The 22,120-nt window shown below is 44.6% G+C and overlaps 16 non-coding genes across 16 annotated transcripts; all 16 read right to left on the bottom strand.

Moving 5' to 3' along the window:
* Nucleotides 1–218: 218 nt before the first annotated feature.
* On the bottom strand, nucleotides 219–290 carry trnap-ugg (transfer RNA proline (anticodon UGG)). Its single transcript has one exon. It is a non-coding gene; the product is annotated as a tRNA-Pro (tRNA).
* A 2,789-nt stretch (nucleotides 291–3,079) lies between these two features.
* On the bottom strand, nucleotides 3,080–3,151 carry trnap-ugg (transfer RNA proline (anticodon UGG)). Its single transcript has one exon. It is a non-coding gene; the product is annotated as a tRNA-Pro (tRNA).
* An 881-nt stretch (nucleotides 3,152–4,032) lies between these two features.
* On the bottom strand, nucleotides 4,033–4,104 carry trnap-agg (transfer RNA proline (anticodon AGG)). The gene has a single exon. It is a non-coding gene; the product is annotated as a tRNA-Pro (tRNA).
* Nucleotides 4,105–4,986: 882 nt separating this feature from the next.
* On the bottom strand, nucleotides 4,987–5,058 carry trnap-ugg (transfer RNA proline (anticodon UGG)). The gene has a single exon. It is a non-coding gene; the product is annotated as a tRNA-Pro (tRNA).
* Nucleotides 5,059–5,939: 881 nt separating this feature from the next.
* Nucleotides 5,940–6,011, bottom strand: trnap-agg (transfer RNA proline (anticodon AGG)). The gene has a single exon. It is a non-coding gene; the product is annotated as a tRNA-Pro (tRNA).
* An 882-nt stretch (nucleotides 6,012–6,893) lies between these two features.
* trnap-ugg (transfer RNA proline (anticodon UGG)) lies at nucleotides 6,894–6,965 on the bottom strand. Its single transcript has one exon. It is a non-coding gene; the product is annotated as a tRNA-Pro (tRNA).
* Nucleotides 6,966–7,840: 875 nt separating this feature from the next.
* Nucleotides 7,841–7,912, bottom strand: trnap-ugg (transfer RNA proline (anticodon UGG)). Its single transcript has one exon. It is a non-coding gene; the product is annotated as a tRNA-Pro (tRNA).
* Nucleotides 7,913–8,786: 874 nt separating this feature from the next.
* On the bottom strand, nucleotides 8,787–8,858 carry trnap-ugg (transfer RNA proline (anticodon UGG)). Its single transcript has one exon. It is a non-coding gene; the product is annotated as a tRNA-Pro (tRNA).
* An 875-nt stretch (nucleotides 8,859–9,733) lies between these two features.
* On the bottom strand, nucleotides 9,734–9,805 carry trnap-ugg (transfer RNA proline (anticodon UGG)). Its single transcript has one exon. It is a non-coding gene; the product is annotated as a tRNA-Pro (tRNA).
* Nucleotides 9,806–10,686: 881 nt separating this feature from the next.
* Nucleotides 10,687–10,758, bottom strand: trnap-agg (transfer RNA proline (anticodon AGG)). Its single transcript has one exon. It is a non-coding gene; the product is annotated as a tRNA-Pro (tRNA).
* An 882-nt stretch (nucleotides 10,759–11,640) lies between these two features.
* On the bottom strand, nucleotides 11,641–11,712 carry trnap-ugg (transfer RNA proline (anticodon UGG)). The gene has a single exon. It is a non-coding gene; the product is annotated as a tRNA-Pro (tRNA).
* Nucleotides 11,713–12,587: 875 nt separating this feature from the next.
* Nucleotides 12,588–12,659, bottom strand: trnap-ugg (transfer RNA proline (anticodon UGG)). Its single transcript has one exon. It is a non-coding gene; the product is annotated as a tRNA-Pro (tRNA).
* Nucleotides 12,660–13,533: 874 nt separating this feature from the next.
* Nucleotides 13,534–13,605, bottom strand: trnap-ugg (transfer RNA proline (anticodon UGG)). The gene has a single exon. It is a non-coding gene; the product is annotated as a tRNA-Pro (tRNA).
* Nucleotides 13,606–14,480: 875 nt separating this feature from the next.
* Nucleotides 14,481–14,552, bottom strand: trnap-ugg (transfer RNA proline (anticodon UGG)). The gene has a single exon. It is a non-coding gene; the product is annotated as a tRNA-Pro (tRNA).
* Nucleotides 14,553–15,434: 882 nt separating this feature from the next.
* trnap-agg (transfer RNA proline (anticodon AGG)) lies at nucleotides 15,435–15,506 on the bottom strand. The gene has a single exon. It is a non-coding gene; the product is annotated as a tRNA-Pro (tRNA).
* A 1,835-nt stretch (nucleotides 15,507–17,341) lies between these two features.
* Nucleotides 17,342–17,413, bottom strand: trnap-agg (transfer RNA proline (anticodon AGG)). The gene has a single exon. It is a non-coding gene; the product is annotated as a tRNA-Pro (tRNA).
* Nucleotides 17,414–22,120: the final 4,707 nt, after the last annotated feature.

The following is a 22,120-nucleotide window of genomic DNA, read 5'->3' as shown; positions in this document are numbered from 1 at the left end:
AAAATGTGACATATACAGACTGCGTGGCAGGGACTGTGCAGTCAATGGCATCACTCAATGACTCATGAGAGTGACTCCTTCACAAACGTTGTTTTAGAAAGACAAATTGGTGTCCCAGATCACATTGAACGGTTTGGCACACAACACATTTACAATGCCCCAGAAGGAATGTGTCTTTCCAAAGAATTCCATGAAGCTAAGAGCTTGTGATTTTAAGGGGGCTCGTCCGGGATTTGAACCCGGGACCTCTCGCACCCAAAGCGAGAATCATACGCCTAGACCAACGAGCCACAGGAAGCCTGTGTTTAAGTCTGGAACTCTGAAAGGATAGACTTAAATCGGCCTTCAAATTCAAGCAGGAATGGTGTTAAGCTCTCTTCAGTATTCATTTTTGTACCTTCAGGCCTTTGCTACTGACAAGCTCCAACAGGGATGACTCCAGAGGGACTGCACACAGTGAATGAGAAAAAAGGGTTCCCAGTCATCCACGTCATGGTAGTCTGATGAGCTTTGAAAGAAAGCAGCTGGAATTCTCTAAGTGCCTTGAAGACCTTTCACCTCTCCTCTGAGAACCTTCGTTAGATCTAAAACTAAACGTTGGAGAGTCCCAGGTATTTAAAACCCAGAGCGGGTTGTCTTTACCAGGGTCGTTGACCAACTATGAAACACATCACATGAGCCAAGGGGTGGAAAAAAGGCGTGGGTAATTATCAGCAGAGGTGAAACCATTATGAGACCTTCACATATGTAGTTTAACGTCTTTACACCGAAATTGAATGGCCTCAATTTCGATCAGAGTTTGTGATCTCTAACGCTTTTCCACTTGCACCTACCTAGCTTGGCTTAACTTGACTCAGCTCGATCTTTAAAGTTTCCATTAGGTGATAGTACCTGGTTACAGGTATTTTTTTAGTACCTGCCCAGTAAGGTTTCCAAGGCAATCTCAAAATGTGACATATACAGATTGCGTGGCAGGGACTGTGCAGTCAATGGCATCACTCAATGAGTCTTGAGAGTGACTCCTTCACAAAATCAACAACGTTATTTTAGAAATACAAGTTGATGTCACAGATGACATAGAAAGGTTTGGCACACAACACATTTACAATGCCCCAGAAGGAATGTGTCTTACCAAAGAATTCCATGAAGCTAAGAGCTTGTGATTTTAAGGGGGTTCGTCCGGGATTTGAACCCGGGACCTCTCGCACCCTAAGCGAGAATCATACGCCTAGACCAACGAGCCACAGGAAGTATGTGTTTAAGTCTGGAACTCTGAAAGGATAGACTTAAATCGGCCTTCAAATTCAAGCAGGAATGGTGTTAAGCTCTCTTCAGTATTCATTTTTGTACCTTCAGGCCTTTGCTACTGACAAGCTCCAACAGGGATGACTCCAGAGGGACTGCACACAGTGAATGAGAAAAAAGGGTTCCCAGTCATCCACGTCATGGTAGTCTGATGAGCTTTGAAAGAAAGCAGCTGGAATTCTCTAAGTGCCTTGAAGACCTTTCACCTCTCCTCTGAGAACCTTCGTTAGATCTAAAACTAAACGTTGGAGAGTCCCAGGTATTTAAAACCCAGAGCGGGTTGTCTTTGCCAGGGTCGTTGACCAACTATGAAACACATCACATGAGCCAAGGGGTGGAAAAAAGGCGTGGGTAAATATCAGCAGAGGTTTCAGGTGAAACCATTATGAGACCTTCACATATGTAGTTTAACGTCTTTACACCGAAATTGAATGGCCTCAATTTCGATCAGAGTTTGTGATCTCTAATAGCCCTTTTCCACTAACACCTACCTAGCTTGGCTTAACTTGACTCAGCTCGATCTTTAAAGTTCCCATTAGGTGATAGTACCTGGTTACAGGTATTTTTTAGTACCTGCCCAGTAAGGTTTCCAAGGCAATCTCAAAATGTGACATATACAGATTGCGTGGCAGGGACTGTGCAGTCAATGGCATCACTCAATGACTCATGAGAGTGACTCCTTCACAAACGTTGTTTTAGAAAGACAAATTGGTGTCCCAGATCACATTGAACGGTTTGGCACACAACACATTTACAATGCCCCAGAAGGAATGTGTCTTACCAAAGAATTCCATGAAGCTAAGAGCTTGTGATTTTAAGGGGGTTCGTCCGGGATTTGAACCCGGGACCTCTCGCACCCTAAGCGAGAATCATACGCCTAGACCAACGAGCCACAGGAAGTTTGTGTTTAAGTCTGGAACTCTGAAAGGATAGACTTAAATCGGCCTTCAAATTCAAGCAGGAATGGTGTTAAGCTCTCTTCAGTATTCATTTTTGTACCTTCAGGCCTTTGCTACTGACAAGCTCCAACAGGGATGACTCCAGAGGGACTGCACACAGTGAATGAGAAAAAAGGGTTCCCAGTCATCCACGTCATGGTAGTCTGATGAGCTTTGAAAGAAAGCAGCTGGAATTCTCTAAGTGCCTTGAAGACCTTTCACCTCTCCTCTGAGAACCTTCGTTAGATCTAAAACTAAACGTTGGAGAGTCCCAGGTATTTAAAACCCAGAGCGGGTTGTCTTTGCCAGGGTCGTTGACCAACTATGAAACACATCACATGAGCCAAGGGGTGGAAAAAAGGCGTGGGTAAATATCAGCAGAGGTTTCAGGTGAAACCATTATGAGACCTTCACATATGTAGTTTAACGTCTTTACACCGAAATTGAATGGCCTCAATTTCGATCAGAGTTTGTGATCTCTAATAGCCCTTTTCCACTAGCACCTACCTAGCTTGGCTTAACTTGACTCAGCTCGATCTTTAAAGTTTCCATTAGGTGATAGTACCTGGTTACAGGTATTTTTTAGTACCTGCCCAGTAAGGTTTCCAAGGCAATCTCAAAATGTGACATATACAGATTGCGTGGCAGGGACTGTGCAGTCAATGGCATCACTCAATGACTCATGAGAGTGACTCCTTCACAAACGTTGTTTTAGAAAGACAAATTGGTGTCCCAGATCACATTGAACGGTTTGGCACACAACACATTTACAATGCCCCAGAAGGAATGTGTCTTTCCAAAGAATTCCATGAAGCTAAGAGCTTGTGATTTTAAGGGGGCTCGTCCGGGATTTGAACCCGGGACCTCTCGCACCCAAAGCGAGAATCATACGCCTAGACCAACGAGCCACAGGAAGCCTGTGTTTAAGTCTGGAACTCTGAAAGGATAGACTTAAATCGGCCTTCAAATTCAAGCAGGAATGGTGTTAAGCTCTCTTCAGTATTCATTTTTGTACCTTCAGGCCTTTGCTACTGACAAGCTCCAACAGGGATGACTCCAGAGGGACTGCACACAGTGAATGAGAAAAAAGGGTTCCCAGTCATCCACGTCATGGTAGTCTGATGAGCTTTGAAAGAAAGCAGCTGGAATTCTCTAAGTGCCTTGAAGACCTTTCACCTCTCCTCTGAGAACCTTCGTTAGATCTAAAACTAAACGTTGGAGAGTCCCAGGTATTTAAAACCCAGAGCGGGTTGTCTTTACCAGGGTCGTTGACCAACTATGAAACACATCACATGAGCCAAGGGGTGGAAAAAAGGCGTGGGTAATTATCAGCAGAGGTGAAACCATTATGAGACCTTCACATATGTAGTTTAACGTCTTTACACCGAAATTGAATGGCCTCAATTTCGATCAGAGTTTGTGATCTCTAACGCTTTTCCACTTGCACCTACCTAGCTTGGCTTAACTTGACTCAGCTCGATCTTTAAAGTTTCCATTAGGTGATAGTACCTGGTTACAGGTATTTTTTTAGTACCTGCCCAGTAAGGTTTCCAAGGGAATCTCAAAATGTGACATATACAGATTGCGTGGCAGGGACTGTGCAGTCAATGGCATCACTCAATGAGTCTTGAGAGTGACTCCTTCACAAAATCAACAACGTTATTTTAGAAATACAAGTTGATGTCACAGATGACATAGAAAGGTTTGGCACACAACACATTTACAATGCCCGAGAAGGAATGTGTCTTACCAAAGAATTCCATGAAGCTAAGAGCTTGTGATTTTAAGGGGGCTCGTCCGGGATTTGAACCCGGGACCTCTCGCACCCTAAGCGAGAATCATACGCCTAGACCAACGAGCCACAGGAAGTATGTGTTTAAGTCTGGAACTCTGAAAGGATAGACTTAAATCGGCCTTCAAATTCAAGCAGGAATGGTGTTAAGCTCTCTTCAGTATTCATTTTTGTACCTTCAGGCCTTTGCTACTGACAAGCTCCAACAGGGATGACTCCAGAGGGACTGCACACAGTGAATGAGAAAAAAGGGTTCCCAGTCATCCACGTCATGGTAGTCTGATGAGCTTTGAAAGAAAGCAGCTGGAATTCTCTAAGTGCCTTGAAGACCTTTCACCTCTCCTCTGAGAACCTTCGTTAGATCTAAAACTAAACGTTGGAGAGTCCCAGGTATTTAAAACCCAGAGCGGGTTGTCTTTGCCAGGGTCGTTGACCAACTATGAAACACATCACATGAGCCAAGGGGTGGAAAAAAGGCGTGGGTAAATATCAGCAGAGGTTTCAGGTGAAACCATTATGAGACCTTCACATATGTAGTTTAACGTCTTTACACCGAAATTGAATGGCCTCAATTTCGATCAGAGTTTGTGATCTCTAATAGCCCTTTTCCACTAGCACCTACCTAGCTTGGCTTAACTTGACTCAGCTCGATCTTTAAAGTTTCCATTAGGTGATAGTACCTGGTTACAGGTATTTTTTAGTACCTGCCCAGTAAGGTTTCCAAGGCAATCTCAAAATGTGACATATACAGATTGCGTGGCAGGGACTGTGCAGTCAATGGCATCACTCAATGACTCATGAGAGTGACTCCTTCACAAACGTTGTTTTAGAAAGACAAATTGGTGTCCCAGATCACATTGAACGGTTTGGCACACAACACATTTACAATGCCCCAGAAGGAATGTGTCTTTCCAAAGAATTCCATGAAGCTAAGAGCTTGTGATTTTAAGGGGGCTCGTCCGGGATTTGAACCCGGGACCTCTCGCACCCAAAGCGAGAATCATACGCCTAGACCAACGAGCCACAGGAAGCCTGTGTTTAAGTCTGGAACTCTGAAAGGATAGACTTAAATCGGCCTTCAAATTCAAGCAGGAATGGTGTTAAGCTCTCTTCAGTATTCATTTTTGTACCTTCAGGCCTTTGCTACTGACAAGCTCCAACAGGGATGACTCCAGAGGGACTGCACACAGTGAATGAGAAAAAAGGGTTCCCAGTCATCCACGTCATGGTAGTCTGATGAGCTTTGAAAGAAAGCAGCTGGAATTCTCTAAGTGCCTTGAAGACCTTTCACCTCTCCTCTGAGAACCTTCGTTAGATCTAAAACTAAACGTTGGAGAGTCCCAGGTATTTAAAACCCAGAGCGGGTTGTCTTTACCAGGGTCGTTGACCAACTATGAAACACATCACATGAGCCAAGGGGTGGAAAAAAGGCGTGGGTAATTATCAGCAGAGGTGAAACCATTATGAGACCTTCACATATGTAGTTTAACGTCTTTACACCGAAATTGAATGGCCTCAATTTCGATCAGAGTTTGTGATCTCTAACGCTTTTCCACTTGCACCTACCTAGCTTGGCTTAACTTGACTCAGCTCGATCTTTAAAGTTTCCATTAGGTGATAGTACCTGGTTACAGGTATTTTTTTAGTACCTGCCCAGTAAGGTTTCCAAGGCAATCTCAAAATGTGACATATACAGATTGCGTGGCAGGGACTGTGCAGTCAATGGCATCACTCAATGAGTCTTGAGAGTGACTCCTTCACAAAATCAACAACGTTATTTTAGAAATACAAGTTGATGTCACAGATGACATAGAAAGGTTTGGCACACAACACATTTACAATGCCCCAGAAGGAATGTGTCTTACCAAAGAATTCCATGAAGCTAAGAGCTTGTGATTTTAAGGGGGCTCGTCCGGGATTTGAACCCGGGACCTCTCACACCCTAAGCGAGAATCATACGCCTAGACCAACGAGCCACAGGAAGTATGTGTTTAAGTCTGGAACTCTGAAAGGATAGACTTAAATCGGCCTTCAAATTCAAGCAGGAATGGTGTTAAGCTCTCTTCAGTATTCATTTTTGTACCTTCAGGCCTTTGCTACTGACAAGCTCCAACAGGGATGACTCCAGAGGGACTGCACACAGTGAATGAGAAAAAAGGGTTCCCAGTCATCCACGTCATGGTAGTCTGATGAGCTTTGAAAGAAAGCAGCTGGAATTCTCTAAGTGCCTTGAAGACCTTTCACCTCTCCTCTGAGAACCTTCGTTAGATCTAAAACTAAACGTTGGAGAGTCCCAGGTATTTAAAACCCAGAGCGGGTTGTCTTTGCCAGGGTCATTGACCAACTATGAAACACATCACATGAGCCAAGGGGTGGAAAAAAGGCGTGGGTAAATATCAGCAGAGGTTTCAGGTGAAACCATTATGAGACCTTCACATATGTAGTTTAACGTCTTTACACCGAAATTGAATGGCCTCAATTTCGATCAGAGTTTGTGATCTCTAATAGCCCTTTTCCACTAGCACCTACCTAGCTTGGCTTAACTTGACTCAGCTCGATCTTTAAAGTTTCCATTAGGTGATAGTACCTGGTTACAGGTATTTTTTAGTACCTGCCCAGTAAGGTTTCCAAGGCAATCTCAAAATGTGACATATACAGATTGCGTGGCAGGGACTGTGCAGTCAATGGCATCACTCAATGACTCATGAGAGTGACTCCTTCACAAACGTTGTTTTAGAAAGACAAATTGGTGTCCCAGATCACATTGAACGGTTTGGCACACAACACATTTACAATGCCCCAGAAGGAATGTGTCTTTCCAAAGAATTCCATGAAGCTAAGAGCTTGTGATTTTAAGGGGGCTCGTCCGGGATTTGAACCCGGGACCTCTCGCACCCAAAGCGAGAATCATACGCCTAGACCAACGAGCCACAGGAAGCCTGTGTTTAAGTCTGGAACTCTGAAAGGATAGACTTAAATCGGCCTTCAAATTCAAGCAGGAATGGTGTTAAGCTCTCTTCAGTATTCATTTTTGTACCTTCAGGCCTTTGCTACTGACAAGCTCCAACAGGGATGACTCCAGAGGGACTGCACACAGTGAATGAGAAAAAAGGGTTCCCAGTCATCCACGTCATGGTAGTCTGATGAGCTTTGAAAGAAAGCAGCTGGAATTCTCTAAGTGCCTTGAAGACCTTTCACCTCTCCTCTGAGAACCTTCGTTAGATCTAAAACTAAACGTTGGAGAGTCCCAGGTATTTAAAACCCAGAGCGGGTTGTCTTTACCAGGGTCGTTGACCAACTATGAAACACATCACATGAGCCAAGGGGTGGAAAAAAGGCGTGGGTAATTATCAGCAGAGGTGAAACCATTATGAGACCTTCACATATGTAGTTTAACGTCTTTACACCGAAATTGAATGGCCTCAATTTCGATCAGAGTTTGTGATCTCTAATAGCCCTTTTCCACTAGCACCTACCTAGCTTGGCTTAACTTGACTCAGCTCGATCTTTAAAGTTTCCATTAGGTGATAGTACCTGGTTACAGGTATTTTTTAGTACCTGCCCAGTAAGGTTTCCAAGGCAATCTCAAAATGTGACATATACAGATTGCGTGGCAGGGACTGTGCAGTCAATGGCATCACTCAATGACTCATGAGAGTGACTCCTTCACAAACGTTGTTTTAGAAAGACAAATTGGTGTCCCAGATCACATTGAACGGTTTGGCACACAACACATTTACAATGCCCCAGAAGGAATGTGTCTTTCCAAAGAATTCCATGAAGCTAAGAGCTTGTGATTTTAAGGGGGCTCGTCCGGGATTTGAACCCGGGACCTCTCGCACCCAAAGCGAGAATCATACGCCTAGACCAACGAGCCACAGGAAGCATGTGTTTAAGTCTGGAACTCTGAAAGGATAGACTTAAATCGGCCTTCAAATTCAAGCAGGAATGGTGTTAAGCTCTCTTCAGTATTCATTTTTGTACCTTCAGGCCTTTGCTACTGACAAGCTCCAACAGGGATGACTCCAGAGGGACTGCACACAGTGAATGAGAAAAAAGGGTTCCCAGTCATCCACGTCATGGTAGTCTGATGAGCTTTGAAAGAAAGCAGCTGGAATTCTCTAAGTGCCTTGAAGACCTTTCACCTCTCCTCTGAGAACCTTCGTTAGATCTAAAACTAAATGTTGGAGAGTCCCAGGTATTTAAACCCTAGATGGGGTTGTCTTTACCAGGGTCGTTGACCAACTATGAAACACATCACATGAGCCAAGGTGTGAAAAAAGGCGTGGGTAATTATCAGCAGAGGTGAAACCATTATGAGACCTTCACATATGTAGTTTAACGTCTTTACACCGAAATTGAATGGCCTCAATTTCGATCAGAGTTTGTGATCTCTAATAGCCCTTTTCCACTAGCACCTACCTAGCTTGGCTTAACTTGACTCAGCTCGATCTTTAAAGTTTCCATTAGGTGATAGTACCTGGTTACAGGTATTTTTTAGTACCTGCCCAGTAAGGTTTCCAAGGCAATCTCAAAATGTGACATATACAGATTGCGTGGCAGGGACTGTGCAGTCAATGGCATCACTCAATGACTCATGAGAGTGACTCCTTCACAAACGTTGTTTTAGAAAGACAAATTGGTGTCCCAGATCACATTGAACGGTTTGGCACACAACACATTTACAATGCCCCAGAAGGAATGTGTCTTTCCAAAGAATTCCATGAAGCTAGGAGCTTGTGATTTTAAGGGGGCTCGTCCGGGATTTGAACCCGGGACCTCTCGCACCCAAAGCGAGAATCATACGCCTAGACCAACGAGCCACAGGAAGCATGTGTTTAAGTCTGGAACTCTGAAAGGATAGACTTAAATCGGCCTTCAAATTCAAGCAGGAATGGTGTTAAGCTCTCTTCAGTATTCATTTTTGTACCTTCAGGCCTTTGCTACTGACAAGCTCCAACAGGGATGACTCCAGAGGGACTGCACACAGTGAATGAGAAAAAAGGGTTCCCAGTCATCCACGTCATGGTAGTCTGATGAGCTTTGAAAGAAAGCAGCTGGAATTCTCTAAGTGCCTTGAAGACCTTTCACCTCTCCTCTGAGAACCTTCGTTAGATCTAAAACTAAACGTTGGAGAGTCCCAGGTATTTAAAACCCACAGCGGGTTGTCTTTACCAGGGTCGTTGACCAACTATGAAACACATCACATGAGCCAAGGGGTGGAAAAAAAGCGTGGGTAATTATCAGCAGAGGTGAAACCATTATGAGACCTTCACATATGTAGTTTAACGTCTTTACACCGAAATTGAATGGCCTCAATTTCGATCAGAGTTTGTGATCTCTAATAGCCCTTTTCCACTAGCACCTACCTAGCTTGGCTTAACTTGACTCAGCTCGATCTTTAAAGTTTCCATTAGGTGATAGTACCTGGTTACAGGTATTTTTTAGTACCTGCCCAGTAAGGTTTCCAAGGCAATCTCAAAATGTGACATATACAGATTGCGTGGCAGGGACTGTGCAGTCAATGGCATCACTCAATGACTCATGAGAGTGACTCCTTCACAAACGTTGTTTTAGAAAGACAAACTGGTGTCCCAGATCACATTGAACGGTTTGGCACACAACACATTTACAATGCCCCAGAAGGAATGTGTCTTTCCAAAGAATTCCATGAAGCTAAGAGCTTGTGATTTTAAGGGGGCTCGTCCGGGATTTGAACCCGGGACCTCTCGCACCCAAAGCGAGAATCATACGCCTAGACCAACGAGCCACAGGAAGCCTGTGTTTAAGTCTGGAACTCTGAAAGGATAGACTTAAATCGGCCTTCAAATTCAAGCAGGAATGGTGTTAAGCTCTCTTCAGTATTCATTTTTGTACCTTCAGGCCTTTGCTACTGACAAGCTCCAACAGGGATGACTCCAGAGGGACTGCACACAGTGAATGAGAAAAAAGGGTTCCCAGTCATCCACGTCATGGTAGTCTGATGAGCTTTGAAAGAAAGCAGCTGGAATTCTCTAAGTGCCTTGAAGACCTTTCACCTCTCCTCTGAGAACCTTCGTTAGATCTAAAACTAAACGTTGGAGAGTCCCAGGTATTTAAAACCCAGAGCGGGTTGTCTTTACCAGGGTCGTTGACCAACTATGAAACACATCACATGAGCCAAGGGGTGGAAAAAAGGCGTGGGTAATTATCAGCAGAGGTGAAACCATTATGAGACCTTCACATATGTAGTTTAACGTCTTTACACCGAAATTGAATGGCCTCAATTTCGATCAGAGTTTGTGATCTCTAACGCTTTTCCACTTGCACCTACCTAGCTTGGCTTAACTTGACTCAGCTCGATCTTTAAAGTTTCCATTAGGTGATAGTACCTGGTTACAGGTATTTTTTTAGTACCTGCCCAGTAAGGTTTCCAAGGCAATCTCAAAATGTGACATATACAGATTGCGTGGCAGGGACTGTGCAGTCAATGGCATCACTCAATGAGTCTTGAGAGTGACTCCTTCACAAAATCAACAACGTTATTTTAGAAATACAAGTTGATGTCACAGATGACATAGAAAGGTTTGGCACACAACACATTTACAATGCCCCAGAAGGAATGTGTCTTACCAAAGAATTCCATGAAGCTAAGAGCTTGTGATTTTAAGGGGGCTCGTCCGGGATTTGAACCCGGGACCTCTCGCACCCTAAGCGAGAATCATACGCCTAGACCAACGAGCCACAGGAAGCATGTGTTTAAGTCTGGAACTCTGAAAGGATAGACTTAAATCGGCCTTCAAATTCAAGCAGGAATGGTGTTAAGCTCTCTTCAGTATTCATTTTTGTACCTTCAGGCCTTTGCTACTGACAAGCTCCAACAGGGATGACTCCAGAGGGACTGCACACAGTGAATGAGAAAAAAGGGTTCCCAGTCATCCACGTCATGGTAGTCTGATGAGCTTTGAAAGAAAGCAGCTGGAATTCTCTAAGTGCCTTGAAGACCTTTCACCTCTCCTCTGAGAACCTTCGTTAGATCTAAAACTAAACGTTGGAGAGTCCCAGGTATTTAAAACCCAGAGCGGGTTGTCTTTGCCAGGGTCGTTGACCAACTATGAAACACATCACATGAGCCAAGGGGTGGAAAAAAGGCGTGGGTAAATATCAGCAGAGGTTTCAGGTGAAACCATTATGAGACCTTCACATATGTAGTTTAACGTCTTTACACCGAAATTGAATGGCCTCAATTTCGATCAGAGTTTGTGATCTCTAATAGCCCTTTTCCACTAGCACCTACCTAGCTTGGCTTAACTTGACTCAGCTCGATCTTTAAAGTTTCCATTAGGTGATAGTACCTGGTTACAGGTATTTTTTAGTACCTGCCCAGTAAGGTTTCCAAGGCAATCTCAAAATGTGACATATACAGATTGCGTGGCAGGGACTGTGCAGTCAATGGCATCACTCAATGACTCATGAGAGTGACTCCTTCACAAACGTTGTTTTAGAAAGACAAATTGGTGTCCCAGATCACATTGAACGGTTTGGCACACAACACATTTACAATGCCCCAGAAGGAATGTGTCTTTCCAAAGAATTCCATGAAGCTAAGAGCTTGTGATTTTAAGGGGGCTCGTCCGGGATTTGAACCCGGGACCTCTCGCACCCAAAGCGAGAATCATACGCCTAGACCAACGAGCCACAGGAAGCCTGTGTTTAAGTCTGGAACTCTGAAAGGATAGACTTAAATCGGCCTTCAAATTCAAGCAGGAATGGTGTTAAGCTCTCTTCAGTATTCATTTTTGTACCTTCAGGCCTTTGCTACTGACAAGCTCCAACAGGGATGACTCCAGAGGGACTGCACACAGTGAATGAGAAAAAAGGGTTCCCAGTCATCCACGTCATGGTAGTCTGATGAGCTTTGAAAGAAAGCAGCTGGAATTCTCTAAGTGCCTTGAAGACCTTTCACCTCTCCTCTGAGAACCTTCGTTAGATCTAAAACTAAACGTTGGAGAGTCCCAGGTATTTAAAACCCAGAGCGGGTTGTCTTTACCAGGGTCGTTGACCAACTATGAAACACATCACATGAGCCAAGGGGTGGAAAAAAGGCGTGGGTAATTATCAGCAGAGGTGAAACCATTATGAGACCTTCACATATGTAGTTTAACGTCTTTACACCGAAATTGAATGGCCTCAATTTCGATCAGAGTTTGTGATCTCTAATAGCCCTTTTCCACTAGCACCTACCTAGCTTGGCTTAACTTGACTCAGCTCGATCTTTAAAGTTTCCATTAGGTGATAGTACCTGGTTACAGGTATTTTTTAGTACCTGCCCAGTAAGGTTTCCAAGGCAATCTCAAAATGTGACATATACAGATTGCGTGGCAGGGACTGTGCAGTCAATGGCATCACTCAATGACTCATGAGAGTGACTCCTTCACAAACGTTGTTTTAGAAAGACAAATTGGTGTCCCAGATCACATTGAACGGTTTGGCACACAACACATTTACAATGCCCCAGAAGGAATGTGTCTTTCCAAAGAATTCCATGAAGCTAAGAGCTTGTGATTTTAAGGGGGCTCGTCCGGGATTTGAACCCGGGACCTCTCGCACCCAAAGCGAGAATCATACGCCTAGACCAACGAGCCACAGGAAGCATGTGTTTAAGTCTGGAACTCTGAAAGGATAGACTTAAATCGGCCTTCAAATTCAAGCAGGAATGGTGTTAAGCTCTCTTCAGTATTCATTTTTGTACCTTCAGGCCTTTGCTACTGACAAGCTCCAACAGGGATGACTCCAGAGGGACTGCACACAGTGAATGAGAAAAAAGGGTTCCCAGTCATCCACGTCATGGTAGTCTGATGAGCTTTGAAAGAAAGCAGCTGGAATTCTCTAAGTGCCTTGAAGACCTTTCACCTCTCCTCTGAGAACCTTCGTTAGATCTAAAACTAAATGTTGGAGAGTCCCAGGTATTTAAACCCTAGATGGGGTTGTCTTTACCAGGGTCGTTGACCAACTATGAAACACATCACATGAGCCAAGGTGTGAAAAAAGGCGTGGGTAATTATCAGCAGAGGTGAAACCATTATGAGACCTTCACATATGTAGTTTAACGTCTTTACACCGAAATTGAATGGCCTCAATTTCGATCAGAGTTTGTGATCTCTAATAGCCCTTTTCCACTAGCACCTACCTAGCTTGGCTTAACTTGACTCAGCTCGATCTTTAAAGTTTCCATTAGGTGATAGTACCTGGTTACAGGTATTTTTTAGTACCTGCCCAGTAAGGTTTCCAAGGCAATCTCAAAATGTGACATATACAGATTGCGTGGCAGGGACTGTGCAGTCAATGGCATCACTCAATGACTCATGAGAGTGACTCCTTCACAAACGTTGTTTTAGAAAGACAAATTGGTGTCCCAGATCACATTGAACGGTTTGGCACACAACACATTTACAATGCCCCAGAAGGAATGTGTCTTTCCAAAGAATTCCATGAAGCTAGGAGGTTGTGATTTTAAGGGGGCTCGTCCGGGATTTGAACCCGGGACCTCTCGCACCCAAAGCGAGAATCATACGCCTAGACCAACGAGCCACAGGAAGCATGTGTTTAAGTCTGGAACTCTGAAAGGATAGACTTAAATCGGCCTTCAAATTCAAGCAGGAATGGTGTTAAGCTCTCTTCAGTATTCATTTTTGTACCTTCAGGCCTTTGCTACTGACAAGCTCCAACAGGGATGACTCCAGAGGGACTGCACACAGTGAATGAGAAAAAAGGGTTCCCAGTCATCCACGTCATGGTAGTCTGATGAGCTTTGAAAGAAAGCAGCTGGAATTCTCTAAGTGCCTTGAAGACCTTTCACCTCTCCTCTGAGAACCTTCGTTAGATCTAAAACTAAACGTTGGAGAGTCCCAGGTATTTAAAACCCACAGCGGGTTGTCTTTACCAGGGTCGTTGACCAACTATGAAACACATCACATGAGCCAAGGGGTGGAAAAAAGGCGTGGGTAATTATCAGCAGAGGTGAAACCATTATGAGACCTTCACATATGTAGTTTAACGTCTTTACACCGAAATTGAATGGCCTCAATTTCGATCAGAGTTTGTGATCTCTAATAGCCCTTTTCCACTAGCACCTACCTAGCTTGGCTTAACTTGACTCAGCTCGATCTTTAAAGTTTCCATTAGGTGATAGTACCTGGTTACAGGTATTTTTTAGTACCTGCCCAGTAAGGTTTCCAAGGCAATCTCAAAATGTGACATATACAGATTGCGTGGCAGGGACTGTGCAGTCAATGGCATCACTCAATGACTCATGAGAGTGACTCCTTCACAAACGTTGTTTTAGAAAGACAAATTGGTGTCCCAGATCACATTGAACGGTTTGGCACACAACACATTTACAATGCCCCAGAAGGAATGTGTCTTTCCAAAGAATTCCATGAAGCTAAGAGCTTGTGATTTTAAGGGGGCTCGTCCGGGATTTGAACCCGGGACCTCTCGCACCCAAAGCGAGAATCATACGCCTAGACCAACGAGCCACAGGAAGCATGTGTTTAAGTCTGGAACTCTGAAAGGATAGACTTAAATCGGCCTTCAAATTCAAGCAGGAATGGTGTTAAGCTCTCTTCAGTATTCATTTTTGTACCTTCAGGCCTTTGCTACTGACAAGCTCCAACAGGGATGACTCCAGAGGGACTGCACACAGTGAATGAGAAAAAAGGGTTCCCAGTCATCCACGTCATGGTAGTCTGATGAGCTTTGAAAGAAAGCAGCTGGAATTCTCTAAGTGCCTTGAAGACCTTTCACCTCTCCTCTGAGAACCTTCGTTAGATCTAAAACTAAATGTTGGAGAGTCCCAGGTATTTAAAACCCAGAGCGGGTTGTCTTTACCAGGGTCGTTGACCAACTATGAAACACATCACATGAGCCAAGGGGTGGAAAAAAGGCGTGGGTAAATATCAGCAGAGGTTTCAGGTGAAACCATTATGAGACCTTCACATATGTAGTTTAACGTCTTTACACCGAAATTGAATGGCCTCAATTTCGATCAGACTTTGTGATCTCTAATAGCCCTTTTCCACTAACACCTACCTAGCTTGGCTTAACTTGACTCAGCTCGATCTTTAAAGTTCCCATTAGGTGATAGTACCTGGTTACAGGTATTTTTTAGTACCTGCCCAGTAAGGTTTCCAAGGCAATCTCAAAATGTGACATATACAGATTGCGTGGCAGGGACTGTGCAGTCAATGGCATCACTCAATGACTCATGAGAGTGACTCCTTCACAAACGTTGTTTTAGAAAGACAAATTGGTGTCCCAGATCACATTGAAAGGTTTGGCACACAACACATTTACAATGCCCCAGAAGGAATGTGTCTTACCAAAGAATTCCATGAAGCTAAGAGCTTGTGATTTTAAGGGGGCTCGTCCGGGATTTGAACCCAGGACCTCTCGCACCCTAAGCGAGAATCATACGCCTAGACCAACGAGCCACAGGAAGTATGTGTTTAAGTCTGGAACTCTGAAAGGATAGACTTAAATCGGCCTTCAAATTCAAGCAGGAATGGTGTTAAGCTCTCTTCAGTATTCATTTTTGTACCTTCAGGCCTTTGCTACTGACAAGCTCCAACAGGGATGACTCCAGAGGGACTGCACACAGTGAATGAGAAAAAAGGGTTCCCAGTCATCCACGTCATGGTAGTCTGATGAGCTTTGAAAGAAAGCAGCTGGAATTCTCTAAGTGCCTTGAAGACCTTTCACCTCTCCTCTGAGAACCTTCGTTAGATCTAAAACTAAACGTTGGAGAGTCCCAGGTATTTAAAACCCAGAGCGGGTTGTCTTTGCCAGGGTCGTTGACCAACTATGAAACACATCACATGAGCCAAGGGGTGGAAAAAAGGCGTGGGTAAATATCAGCAGAGGTTTCAGGTGAAACCATTATGAGACCTTCACATATGTAGTTTAACGTCTTTACACCGAAATTGAATGGCCTCAATTTCGATCAGAGTTTGTGATCTCTAATAGCCCTTTTCCACTAGCACCTACCTAGCTTGGCTTAACTTGACTCAGCTCGATCTTTAAAGTTTCCATTAGGTGATAGTACCTGGTTACAGGTATTTTTTAGTACCTGCCCAGTAAGGTTTCCAAGGCAATCTCAAAATGTGACATATACAGATTGCGTGGCAGGGACTGTGCAGTCAATGGCATCACTCAATGACTCATGAGAGTGACTCCTTCACAAACGTTGTTTTAGAAAGACAAATTGGTGTCCCAGATCACATTGAACGGTTTGGCACACAACACATTTACAATGCCCCAGAAGGAATGTGTCTTTCCAAAGAATTCCATGAAGCTAAGAGCTTGTGATTTTAAGGGGGTTCGTCCGGGATTTGAACCCGGGACCTCTCGCACCCAAAGCGAGAATCATACGCCTAGACCAACGAGCCACAGGAAGTGTTTGTTTAAGTCTGGAACTCTGAAAGGATAGACTTAAATCGGCCTTCAAATTCAAGCAGGAATGGTGTTAAGCTCTCTTCAGTATTCATTTTTGTACCTTCAGGCCTTTGCTACTGACAAGCTCCAACAGGGATGACTCCAGAGGGACTGCACACAGTGAATGAGAAAAAAGGGTTCCCAGTCATCCACGTCATGGTAGTCTGATGAGCTTTGAAAGAAAGCAGCTGGAATTCTCTAAGTGCCTTGAAGACCTTTCACCTCTCCTCTGAGAACCTTCGTTAGATCTAAAACTAAACGTTGGAGAGTCCCAGGTATTTAAAACCCAGAGCGGGTTGTCTTTACCAGGGTCGTTGACCAACTATGAAACACATCACATGAGCCAAGGGGTGGAAAAAAGGCGTGGGTAATTATCAGCAGAGGTGAAACCATTATGAGACCTTCACATATGTAGTTTAACGTCTTTACACCGAAATTGAATGGCCTCAATTTCGATCAGAGTTTGTGATCTCTAACGCTTTTCCACTTGCACCTACCTAGCTTGGCTTAACTTGACTCAGCTCGATCTTTAAAGTTTCCATTAGGTGATAGTACCTGGTTACAGGTATTTTTTTAGTACCTGCCCAGTAAGGTTTCCAAGGCAATCTCAAAATGTGACATATACAGATTGCGTGGCAGGGACTGTGCAGTCAATGGCATCACTCAATGAGTCTTGAGAGTGACTCCTTCACAAAATCAACAACTTTATTTTAGAAATACAAGTTGATGTCACAGATGACATAGAAAGGTTTGGCACACAACACATTTACAATGCCCCAGAAGGAATGTGTCTTACCAAAGAATTCCATGAAGCTAAGAGCTTGTGATTTTAAGGGGGCTCGTCCGGGATTTGAACCCGGGACCTCTCGCACCCTAAGCGAGAATCATACGCCTAGACCAACGAGCCACAGGAAGTATGTGTTTAAGTCTGGAACTCTGAAAGGATAGACTTAAATCGGCCTTCAAATTCAAGCAGGAATGGTGTTAAGCTCTCTTCAGTATTCATTTTTGTACCTTCAGGCCTTTGCTACTGACAAGCTCCAACAGGGATGACTCCAGAGGGACTGCACACAGTGAATGAGAAAAAAGGGTTCCCAGTCATCCACGTCATGGTAGTCTGATGAGCTTTGAAAGAAAGCAGCTGGAATTCTCTAAGTGCCTTGAAGACCTTTCACCTCTCCTCTGAGAACCTTCGTTAGATCTAAAACTAAACGTTGGAGAGTCCCAGGTATTTAAAACCCAGAGCGGGTTGTCTTTGCCAGGGTCGTTGACCAACTATGAAACACATCACATGAGCCAAGGGGTGGAAAAAAGGCGTGGGTAAATATCAGCAGAGGTTTCAGGTGAAACCATTATGAGACCTTCACATATGTAGTTTAACGTCTTTACACCGAAATTGAATGGCCTCAATTTCGATCAGAGTTTGTGATCTCTAATAGCCCTTTTCCACTAGCACCTACCTAGCTTGGCTTAACTTGACTCAGCTCGATCTTTAAAGTTTCCATTAGGTGATAGTACCTGGTTACAGGTATTTTTTAGTACCTGCCCAGTAAGGTTTCCAAGGCAATCTCAAAATGTGACATATACAGATTGCGTGGCAGGGACTGTGCAGTCAATGGCATCACTCATGAGAGTGACTCCTTCACAAACGTTGTTTTAGAAAGACAAATTGGTGTCCCAGATCACATTGAACGGTTTGGCACACAACACATTTACAATGCCCCAGAAGGAATGTGTCTTTCCAAAGAATTCCATGAAGCTAAGAGCTTGTGATTTTAAGGGTGCTCGTCCGGGATTTGAACCCGGGACCTCTCGCACCCAAAGAGAGAATCATACGCCTAGACCAACGAGCCACAGGAAGCATGTGTTTAAGTCTGGAACTCTGAAAGGATAGACTTAAATCGGCCTTCAAATTCAAGCAGGAATGGTGTTAAGCTCTCTTCAGTATTCATTTTTGTACCTTCAGGCCTTTGCTACTGACAAGCTCCAACAGGGATGACTCCAGAGGGACTGCACACAGTGAATGAGAAAAAAGGGTTCCCAGTCATCCACGTCATGGTAGTCTGATGAGCTTTGAAAGAAAGCAGCTGGAATTCTCTAAGTGCCTTGAAGACCTTTCACCTCTCCTCTGAGAACCTTCGTTAGATCTAAAACTAAACGTTGGAGAGTCCCAGGTATTTAAAACCCAGAGCGGGTTGTCTTTACCAGGGTCGTTGACCAACTATGAAACACATCACATGAGCCAAGGGGTGGAAAAAAGGCGTGGGTAATTATCAGCAGAGGTGAAACCATTATGAGACCTTCACATATGTAGTTTAACGTCTTTACACCGAAATTGAATGGCCTCAATTTCGATCAGACTTTGTGATCTCTAACGCTTTTCCACTTGCACCTACCTAGCTTGGCTTAACTTGACTCAGCTCGATCTTTAAAGTTTCCATTAGGTGATAGTACCTGGTTACAGGTATTTTTTTAGTACCTGCCCAGTAAGGTTTCCAAGGCAATCTCAAAATGTGACATATACAGATTGCGTGGCAGGGACTGTGCAGTCAATGGCATCACTCAATGAGTCATGAGAGTGACTCCTTCACAAAATCAACAATGTTATTTTAGAAATACAAGTTGATGTCACAGATGACATAGAAAGGTTTGGCACACAACACATTTACAATGCCCCAGAAGGAATGTGTCTTACCAAAGAATTCCATGAAGCTAAGAGCTTGTGATTTTAAGGGGGCTCGTCCGGGATTTGAAACCAGGACCTCTCGCACCCTAAGCGAGAATCATACGCCTAGACCAACGAGCCACAGGAAGCATGTGTTTAAGTCTGGAACTCTGAAAGGATAGACTTAAATCGGCCTTCAAATTCAAGCAGGAATGGTGTTAAGCTCTCTTCAGTATTCATTTTTGTACCTTCAGGCCTTTGCTACTGACAAGCTCCAACAGGGATGACTCCAGAGGGACTGCACACAGTGAATGAGAAAAAAGGGTTCCCAGTCATCCACGTCATGGTAGTCTGATGAGCTTTGAAAGAAAGCAGCTGGAATTCTCTAAGTGCCTTGAAGACCTTTCACCTCTCCTCTGAGAACCTTCGTTAGATCTAAAACTAAACGTTGGAGAGTCCCAGGTATTTAAAACCCAGAGCGGGTTGTCTTTACCAGGGTCGTTGACCAACTATGAAACACATCACATGAGCCAAGGGGTGGAAAAAAGGCGTGGGTAATTATCAGCAGAGGTGAAACCATTATGAGACCTTCACATATGTAGTTTAACGTCTTTACACCGAAATTGAATGGCCTCAATTTCGATCAGAGTTTGTGATCTCTAATAGCCCTTTCCACTTGCACCTACCTAGCTTGGCTTAACTTGACTCAGCTCGATCTTTAAAGTTTCCATTAGGTGATAGTACCTGGTTACAGGTATTTTTTAGTACCTGCCCAGTAAGGTTTCCAAGGCAATCTCAAAATGTGACATATACAGATTGCGTGGCAGGGACTGTGCAGTCAATGGCATCACTCATGAGAGTGACTCCTTCACAAACGTTGTTTTAGAAAGACAAATTGGTGTCCCAGATCACATTGAACGGTTTGGCACACAACACATTTACAATGCCCCAGAAGGAATGTGTCTTTCCAAAGAACTCCATGAAGCTAAGAGCTTGTGATTTTAAGGGGGCTCGTCCGGGATTTGAAACCAGGACCTCTCGCACCCTAAGCGAGAATCATAAGCCTAGACCAACGAGCCACAGGAAGTATGTGTTTAAGTCTGGAACTCTGAAAGGATAGACTTAAATCGGCCTTCAAATTCAAGCAGGAATGGTGTTAAGCTCTCTTCAGTATTCATTTTTGTACCTTCAGGCCTTTGCTACTGACAAGCTCCAACAGGGATGACTCCAGAGGGACTGCACACAGTGAATGAGAAAAAAGGGTTCCCAGTCATCCACGTCATGGTAGTTTGATGAGCTTTGAAAGAAAGCAGCTGGAATTCTCTAAGTGCCTTGAAGACCTTTCACCTCTCCTCTGAGAACCTTCGTTAGATCTAAAACTAAACGTTGGAGAGTCCCAGGTATTTAAAACCCAGAGCGGGTTGTCTTTACCAGGGTCGTTGACCAACTATGAAACACATCACATGAGCCAAGGGGTGGAAAAAAGGCGTGGGTAATTATCAGCAGAGGTGAAACCATTATGAGACCTTCACATATGTAGTTTAACGTCTTTACACCGAAATTGCAGTTTATTCCAACATCAAAATGGGCTACAGGGCCAGACTTTTGCCACATCTGGGTCAGTCTGACCACTTGTCACTGTTTCTAATCTCTGCATATGCCCCCCTCAAGAAAACTGCTCTTACCATCACAAAGAATATTACCATATGGTCAGAGGGTGCCTCTCAGCAGCTGCAGGACTGTTTTGACAGGACTAACTGGGATATCTTTGAACATCAGGACTTGGAAATGTTCACAGACAGTGTCCTCTGCTATATAAAACACTGCATAGACACTGTTACAGCAGTCAAACGGATCCGGGCTTATCCCAACCAAAAGCCCTGGATGACCCGGGAGGTCAGGCAGCTGCTGCAGGAGAGGAACATTGCGTTCAGGTCTGGCAACAGGGATTACTACACCACAGCCCGATCCAACCTGAAGAGAGGCATCAGAGAGGCAAAGGGGGACTATAGGAGGAGGATTGAGGACCATCTGAAGAGTAATACCAGCCGGCAGGTGTGGCAAGGCATCCGGCACCTAACCAACTATAAGATCAATCTCGGAGCTGCGGACGGTGACCTGGAGCTGGCAGAGGAGCTGAATATCTTCTTCGCCCGCTTTGAGACCAGGGTACCGGAGGTATTGGAGCCACAGCAGCAACACGCCACCCATAGCTGCACCACCCTCACCCTGGAAGAGCACGAGGTGAGGCGCATGCTGCAGGCTGTTAACCCGAGGAAGGCGGCGGGTCCTGATGGTGTGCCAGGTCGAATATTGAGGGATTGTGCAGAACAGCTGGCTGGGATCTTCACCAGGATCTTCAACAAATCCCTCGCACAGGCGACTGTCCCACTCTGCCTGAAGTCCTCCACCATAGTCCCCTTGCCTAAGAAGCCCCACATCACCGGCCTGAATGACTACAGACCGGTGGCACTCACCCCAGTGGTAATGAAATGCTTTGAGAAGCTGGTCTGCAGACACATCACAGCAGCCCTGCCCCGCAGCCTGGATCCACACCAGTTTGCCTACAGAGCAAACCGGTCCACGGAAGACGCTGTAGCCACAGCACTCCATGCTGCATTAACTCACCTGGAAGAGCATGGTAGCTATGTGCGGATGCTCTTCGTGGATTACTGCTCAGCTTTTAACACCATCCTTCCACATAAACTGGTGGCCAAGCTACAAGACCTGGGGCTTCCTTAAAGCACCTGCATGTGGATCAACAGCTTCCTCTCGGGCCGTAGACAGAGAGTCAGAGTTGGCCATCACACATCCTCAGCCCTGAGTCTCAGCACTGGCTCACCCCAGGGCTGTGTGCTCAGTCCACTGCTCTACTCTCTCTACACACACGACTGCACTCCTCGCCACCACAGCAACATCTTTGTGAAATTTGAAGATGACACCACAGTG

The sequence above is a fragment of the Copadichromis virginalis genome, linkage group LG18 (genome assembly GCF_057382275.1).
Source record: "Copadichromis virginalis isolate Kocher_CV1m ecotype Utaka linkage group LG18, C_Virginalis_male_GT1.1, whole genome shotgun sequence".
In the NCBI taxonomy this organism is placed as follows: domain Eukaryota; kingdom Metazoa; phylum Chordata; class Actinopteri; order Cichliformes; family Cichlidae; genus Copadichromis; species Copadichromis virginalis.
This window is presented reverse-complemented; position numbering and strand designations above follow the sequence as displayed.